Consider the following 7,055-nt stretch of genomic DNA (forward strand, 5'->3'; position numbering starts at 1 on the left):
TTAAATTTTCAAAATAATTTATTTATTAAATTAAAAGACTACATTTATTTTGAAGTTTTTATTTTCAATTTTTTTCGATGCACTTCCATTGCATTTTTATAAATTTTGATTTGGTGTTTCTTTTCCTCCATTGCGACAAACAGAGATTTATGGCTTCCTCACCTTCAAAATTTTGCTCTTTATTTTGACATCGAATTTTGCATGTAACGTTTTCGGTACATTGCAGCCCGTAGTTGCAGCCCGAATTTTGGATTAACATTCTGACTTTTTATAATTTTGATTATGCTCAGCTTTTCTTATTTTCTTTTTGAAACTTTCACAAGAATTTATATCTTCATTACTACATAAAACAGGATTTACACAATTTACTTATAGCGTCTTCAGCAGAAATATCGTAGATTAGTAGATCGGATGAAAATTCTATAAAAAATAGTTTTCAGTTAAAATATAATTATCAATATTTTTTTACTATTACTGGAAGTAAGTCTGGACTGGAAAAGCAAGGAAGTTGTATTGAGTCGAGGGTACGGCCACATTCAGCAATCTATTGTTCGTGCCGAAGTATTTGCTGGTAAAATAAAGTCCACACACAGTGTAGCTGTTATACCTACACTTTAATAGGCTACAAAGTTGATAACTGCTTGTTACCCGTGTTTTTAATCCATTCCATAAAATGCCCAGGATATTTAATTGGATTTGAAAATCTATGGCGAGTTCCACATGGTTTAAATACCTTTGCATTCTGCAAATTCTCGTAACAGTGGATTTATTATTTGACTTAATATGTCAAAATATATATATTTTTTTAATTTTGGCATAAGTTTCCGCGATTTTTATTTTTATAAAACAGCAGCGTCCCCTGACGGCTTGTGGTGGGTGCGTTTCCAAAAAAAAACGATAAAATGCATAGGAGTTTGCGTTCTATAGGTTTACTGTGTTGTCTATGATGATGGAGATGACGTGGCGATATCTAGTGAAATTTAGAATAACCACACATTTAAATACATGATACGTTTTCGTCGTCATAAAAGTATAAACTGACAGTTTTTGGCAATGAAATGGCATATAACATAACCTGATATTTAACTTTTTAAATGTGTGGTTATTCTAAATTTCACTAGATATCGCCACTTCATCTCGATCACATGACCAACTTCATTAAACTATGTTAATGAATTTCTTTTCTAGTACCACAAATTTCCCGAAGAACCTCAAACCATTTACTTAGCTCTAACTCCACTGGCGCTGGGAAATTGAAATAAAGGTTTTTCAGAATTGCCACAAATAATGCATTTAATGAGCATTTTCAGAGTTTTTTGATTGACAAAATTTCAAATTTGACGGCAATTTTACCTTGATGTCTAACAAACAGATGGCACCACTTCATCACTATCCATAACATACTTTATACGAAGCGCATTTTAACGGCCATAACATAGTTTAATGAAGTTGGTCATGAAACGTGCATCATGTGTCGCCATCTTCCGTCAAGTTGACAACTTATTCATTCTAAAGTTTAAATAAATTCGGGACTGTTAAGTTGTTTTTTTAACAAAATGGGCAGAAAGTGTTTTATTTGTGGAAATTTGAAACCTTTTTTCCGATTTCCAAGCGATCCCGATCAGAGAAACAAATTGTTAGTCTCTTAAAAGATTTTGTAGTATTTTTTGAATAATAAAATTTCTTATAGAAGGTAATTTATTAAATGGTATTATAAATCTCAACAAAATTACAGATCATCTTCAAAAAAAGTGACACTCACTAAAGATGCTGTCCCATTCGTATTTGTAGGAATTCAGATCTCAAATGTACAACATGCAAAATGTTTTCTTTAGTTATTTTAGAACCCTGTTGTTGTTTGTACGAATTCATATCCTGACCGTCCCTAGATGAAAATGAACCTGCTTCTTCCCTGCAAAACAATACATATACAATACATATTTGTCAAAGTGATCTTTTATGTCACTTTTATCCACCACCATATTAGGATCTTTGTTAAGATTAATAGCCCTTCAAAATCGGAGTCAATTGCTGTATCCCAGTGATTCATTTGTAGGCATTATTGAGAATTGCGAATATAGTACAAAAACTGTTAGGTACCATTTCTACAATATGGGAAACCATGTATTCATTTGCATGACTTGCTGTATGATCACCTCCTTCAAAATTCAGAGTTTTCCTGTGCAGACCATAAAGCTGCAGTATGCAATGTTATTATTAAAATGGCTGCGAAAGCAGTCCTTAGTAATATTTGTGTAGAATAAATGGATTCTTTGAAGACTAAGCTTGAACTATTAAACAAATTCTTCATTGTGGAATTGTAAAAGCATCTTCATCAGCAAATACTGCTCAAAACATTAATTTCATTAGTCAAGCAAAGATTCCTTCTAAAACTTACGGAGAATGTGTGACTACAAATATTGAAGAACTAATATTGCTTATTGATGTTAGAACCAGCATACACAGTCTCAGCCAAAATATTACACCTGCAAGTAATATTTTTTCTGCATCAGTAGCATTTCTCTCAGGATACATAAGAAGTTAGAAGAAGATCAATTTCACTGTGATGAATGTCTTGTTCCACTCTTATCTACCACCATACCAGGACCATTATTAAGATTAATAGCCCTTCAAGATCGGGGTCGATTGATATATCCCAATAATGCATTTGTGGGCATTATTCAAAGAATTGCAAATATAGCACAAAAACTGTTACCATTTTTACAGTATGAGAAACCATGTCTTCAGTTGCATGACTTGCTATATGATCACCTCTTTCAAAATTCTGTGTTTTCCTGTTCACAACACAAAGCTGCAGTCTGCAAGATTATTATTAAAACGGCTGTGAAACCAGTCCTCAATAATATTTGTGTAGAAAAAACGGATTCTTTGAAGACTCTGAGCTTAAACAGTAAACCACTGAGCCGAAAAGTGTTGAAGTTATAAATGGTTATAAATTTTGCTCTTACCTTTAAAAATGTGTTTTGTTAGTGTTGTCATCTAGGTAGTTAAATTAAACCAAACATTTTCGTCTTCGTGTTTTCGTTAAATGGGCTAATAACAGTAATAACATAAAAATGAGGTCATTGACCTTGATGTTAATGTCAAATTCATAATTTGTAGTTTGGTTGTTTGTTGAGTGGAGGTCGCTAGTAGATGTCCATCAAACGGGAACATTTGATTGCATGTAAAATTCAAAATTGAGACGGCCATATAGAAGCGAAGCGAATATGAATGAAGTTGGTCATGGTCTAGTCTCCTCCTGTACTCTTTCACTCCTTGTTCATCCCATACTTTTATTGTCACCGTCTTCTGCTCCTCCCTTTCCCTTTTCTTCTTGATTAGTTCCTTCTATAGTAATTTCTAGCGGTAGGTGGTCGTAGTCTACTCTTTTTCCCACTTTGAATTCCTCGACTCTCTCCCATGCTGCCTCATTCACTATTGCATAGTCTATAACTGTTTCCCCCCTGCTGCCTATGTAGGTCAATTCCCCTTCTTCGTCCCCTTGTTTGTTCCCGTTCTTTATTAGGAGTGTCAGTTGAAATTGCTGACCTTCTCTTGTGTTTGTTTTTTCGTTCAGATTTTCTTGGTGAGGTTTTGGGCAATGGTTTAAGTTTTTCAAGGTCAATGTCTTTGCTGCAATTAGGCATATTTAAAATTTCGTCAGTTGGAGTTACATGTCAAGGAGTTTCTGCAGAGGTCGACGAAATCGCTGTTTGAGAATCATTCATTGACAAGGTACCGACCTATTCTCTAACAAATGCTGAGCTTACAAAAAAGTGCTAAAACAAATACATACAAACAAAACCATAGGTATAATCTTATTAATGAGAAATTTGTGAATGCATATCTTTCACAAGACGGTACAAATTTGGGCTAAAGTTAGATGTGGCGACGCGTAAAGTATTTACCAAATGGAGATATCTAAGCCTTGTTCTTGTTTTGGACTTCACAAAATTCATTCTAGAAAAAAATTGTTCACAGCAGTATGTGCTTCCAAACTGTACCAGCACTACGACTGACAGCTGACAGCTGTGGATATTTCTGTTTTTGAAAATATTTTTGATACAATTCCAGAAGTAGCGTGTCTTTAAACTTAATCTTTAGTTTAGAGTTTTCTTGCAATTCGATTAACTCCATTCGAAGAGACAAAGGTACTCTATCCACATCGAAACTAAATGGGAATGAAAAGATATCCAAATAAATTTCTTGTTTGCGAAAATCTTCAAACATACTAGCAAATTTTGTGCTTAAAAGTTTTATTTCATTTGCACAAGAAGTGTGATCAAAATTACCACAGTTTAAAAGCGTATTAAAATGATAGGCATTGCCATTTCTTAACTGATCTTCCCAAAGTCTTAGTTTATTCTGGAAAGACTTAACATGCCCATATAGTTCATGAACTAATCGTAAATTTCTGATTTTTTGTCCCTTAAAACTTTTGCCAATCTTTGATAACGCTGAGTACTTTCTACCTGACATTTAAAGTCTTTTTGCTTTGGCAAGTTAATTAAGAAATATTCTTTTAAATTCTCCCATTGGGCTGCAATACGAGTTAAAACGTTTTTTAAGCTTAGCCAGAGACTTGAGTTGTGTTATAACATATTTTCTACCTGCAAACCAGTAAACATAGAAGTCAAATTGTAGTCTGCTCTTCTGGCGGCACTATATTTAAAAAAAATGGCAATCTTGGGCGAACTCGTCATAATTAAAATCCACTTTTTCCAATCCTTTCATAAATGCTGTATGCATTTTATGGAGACTGCAAGTACCGATATTAATAATTTTTTTGTTGTGATTGTCCAGTAAGTGTTTTTCGAATTTTTTATGAAATGATAAATTTACATTCGGTCCATCCATACTTATTTGTAATGGGGGCCACACACAGAGAGGGAAGAGTCAAGATTTGAATGCACACGCCGCGGGGTACAGTTAAAACTCTCTGTGTGTGGAGAAGAATGTGGCACGCGCATTCAAGTCAGTTGGAATCAAGACTGTCTTGATTTTTGGCGTGCACATTCAAACCCGCGCGGGGATAACTCACGGTTTGTGGCGACAAGTCTCTGCATGCTTCGGTTAAAATTCAGTGGCGGCCGTATTTTGTCTGATTTACGAAATGTGTCTCGTGAATACAATACACGGGCACGCCACTGTTATCAGACAAATTTCCTTTTTGGTCACCATCACAATGAACGTTTGCTGCACAACTGACGGGGAAGCAGTAGTGTGTGTGTACTCACAGAGAGTACGGGTTTAACTTAGGACAAGCGTGTACACTTTTAACAGCACATTCTTCCCTCTGTGTGTGTGGCCGGCTTAACAAGTATGCAACATCCATTTTTAAAGTGTTAAAAATTTCGAACAAGTGCACTCTCAAATCTTCAGATGTGCAATGTTCTAAATACAAGGTTAGGTTGGCAATGTTATAATTACCTTTTCTTTCTCCTGTCGTCGGATCACTTAGTGATCTTGGGTGACGTTGGGTTGGGATGTTCGCGAAGGAGGACAAAGTGGCCCTGACGCAGTACATCTCCCCTCGATTTGAAACCACCTTTCCTTTGTTCGGCTGCTTGTCGTAATCGGGTCAGTACATCTGCACGGATTTGGTCCGTAGTCTTCGGTTGATTCGCCGGAAGGAAGGCCTCGATCAGGTCCGAAAGGGGGTTCGAAGGGTTCTTCCCGGAGATGACTTCGTATGGGGAGTAGCTAGTGCTGATGTGCGGCATCACATTAAACACTAGCTCGATCTTCGGGAGGATCGTACTCCATCCGGAATGGGAATCCGGGCAGTAAGTCCAGAACAGCCGGCTCAGTTCCTTCATTACGAGTGCGTTTCTAAATACTTCACCGATGTTAACAGTCGTCACCAAGCGCACCACGATTATTCGTCATCGGTGATATAGATGACCGTTAATTTAGAAACCATTTGTTGGATAAAGTATTGAAACTCTACCTTCTACCCTAACCACATATAACCTCATTTTTAATTTTGACACATGTCTCCTGATTAGTTGTTACTTGGAGCTTTATGTACATACAATAATGAATGAGAACCAAACAAATTTCTTGGTAACATCGCTGGGGTGTGTTTGTCACATTACAAAAATACTTATTGAAGAGAATATAACGTCTTCATCAGATGAAGATGCATTTATGGAAGAAATACCTGTACAAGTTAGAATTCGTTCTGATATTTTATGTAAAATTACAATATTTAATGAACTGCCTGACTTAGACTGTAGAAGTCATTTTAGAATTACAAAGGGATCCACAGAAGTAATATATTAATTAAAAATTGTTGCTTGTCTACAAAAGTTTTTGTAGATTTTATGCAAACTTCTAGGAAGAGAATGGCACAAAAACAGAATAGGTAGGCGATCATCAGATATCAGAGCTGGCATTATGCTGAGTTTGTGGTACCTTGCAACAAAAGAAACATTTAGAGAAGTGGGAGATCGTTTTGGAGTTAGTCGGGGCCATGCATATAGAATTTTAAATAAATTCACAAAACAGTTAAGCGGGCATGTAAATAGATTTATTAAGTGGCCTTCAAGAGAAGACATGTTTGATGGTGCCAACAACTTTAATGCTGTCCATGCCAATACTTCATTTCCAGGCGTTGTTGGATGTGTAGACGGAACACATATTCAAATTCCACAACCAGATGTAGATGCCGCATCGTTTTACTGCAGAAAGGGCTACCATTCTGTAATATTACAAGCTGGGTGCACCTCAAAATTATATTTTACAGATATTTATGTTGGTTGGCCGGGCTCTGTAAATGACGCTAGGGTATGGCGTAATTGTCCGCTATACCAAAAATTGATGCAAAATCCAGAAAGCTTGGTACCAAGTACACACTTAATAGTGTTAAAGTAATTTTTCCGCAATTTTTTCAAAAACAGAAGTTAGTCTATTGACTGACTCAATCTTCTTTTCTTCCACGATTTGTCTCTGCTTAAACCTCTCTTCTCTTTTTGCACTCTCTTCCTTGTATCTATCATCATCAAGTTTCATCCTTTTTTTGTACAACTGGCCAGTGGTTTCCACTCTCT

General features: G+C 35.9%; 1 long non-coding RNA gene across 2 annotated transcripts; it reads right to left on the bottom strand.

Moving 5' to 3' along the window:
- Positions 1 to 1,680: 1,680 nt before the first annotated feature.
- LOC138123518 (uncharacterized) lies at positions 1,681 to 3,700 on the bottom strand. 2 transcript variants are annotated; one of them, XR_011156826.1, is made up of 2 exons: positions 2,970 to 3,700; positions 1,681 to 2,819 (listed from the first exon to the last, which is right to left on the bottom strand). It is a non-coding gene; the product is annotated as an uncharacterized lncRNA (long non-coding RNA). The 2 variants fall into 2 exon arrangements; XR_011156825.1 differs by having other exon boundaries at positions 1,681 to 2,919.
- Positions 3,701 to 7,055: the final 3,355 nt, after the last annotated feature.

This window comes from Tenebrio molitor, chromosome 2 (genome assembly GCF_963966145.1).
Source record: "Tenebrio molitor chromosome 2, icTenMoli1.1, whole genome shotgun sequence".
Taxonomy (NCBI): domain Eukaryota; kingdom Metazoa; phylum Arthropoda; class Insecta; order Coleoptera; family Tenebrionidae; genus Tenebrio; species Tenebrio molitor.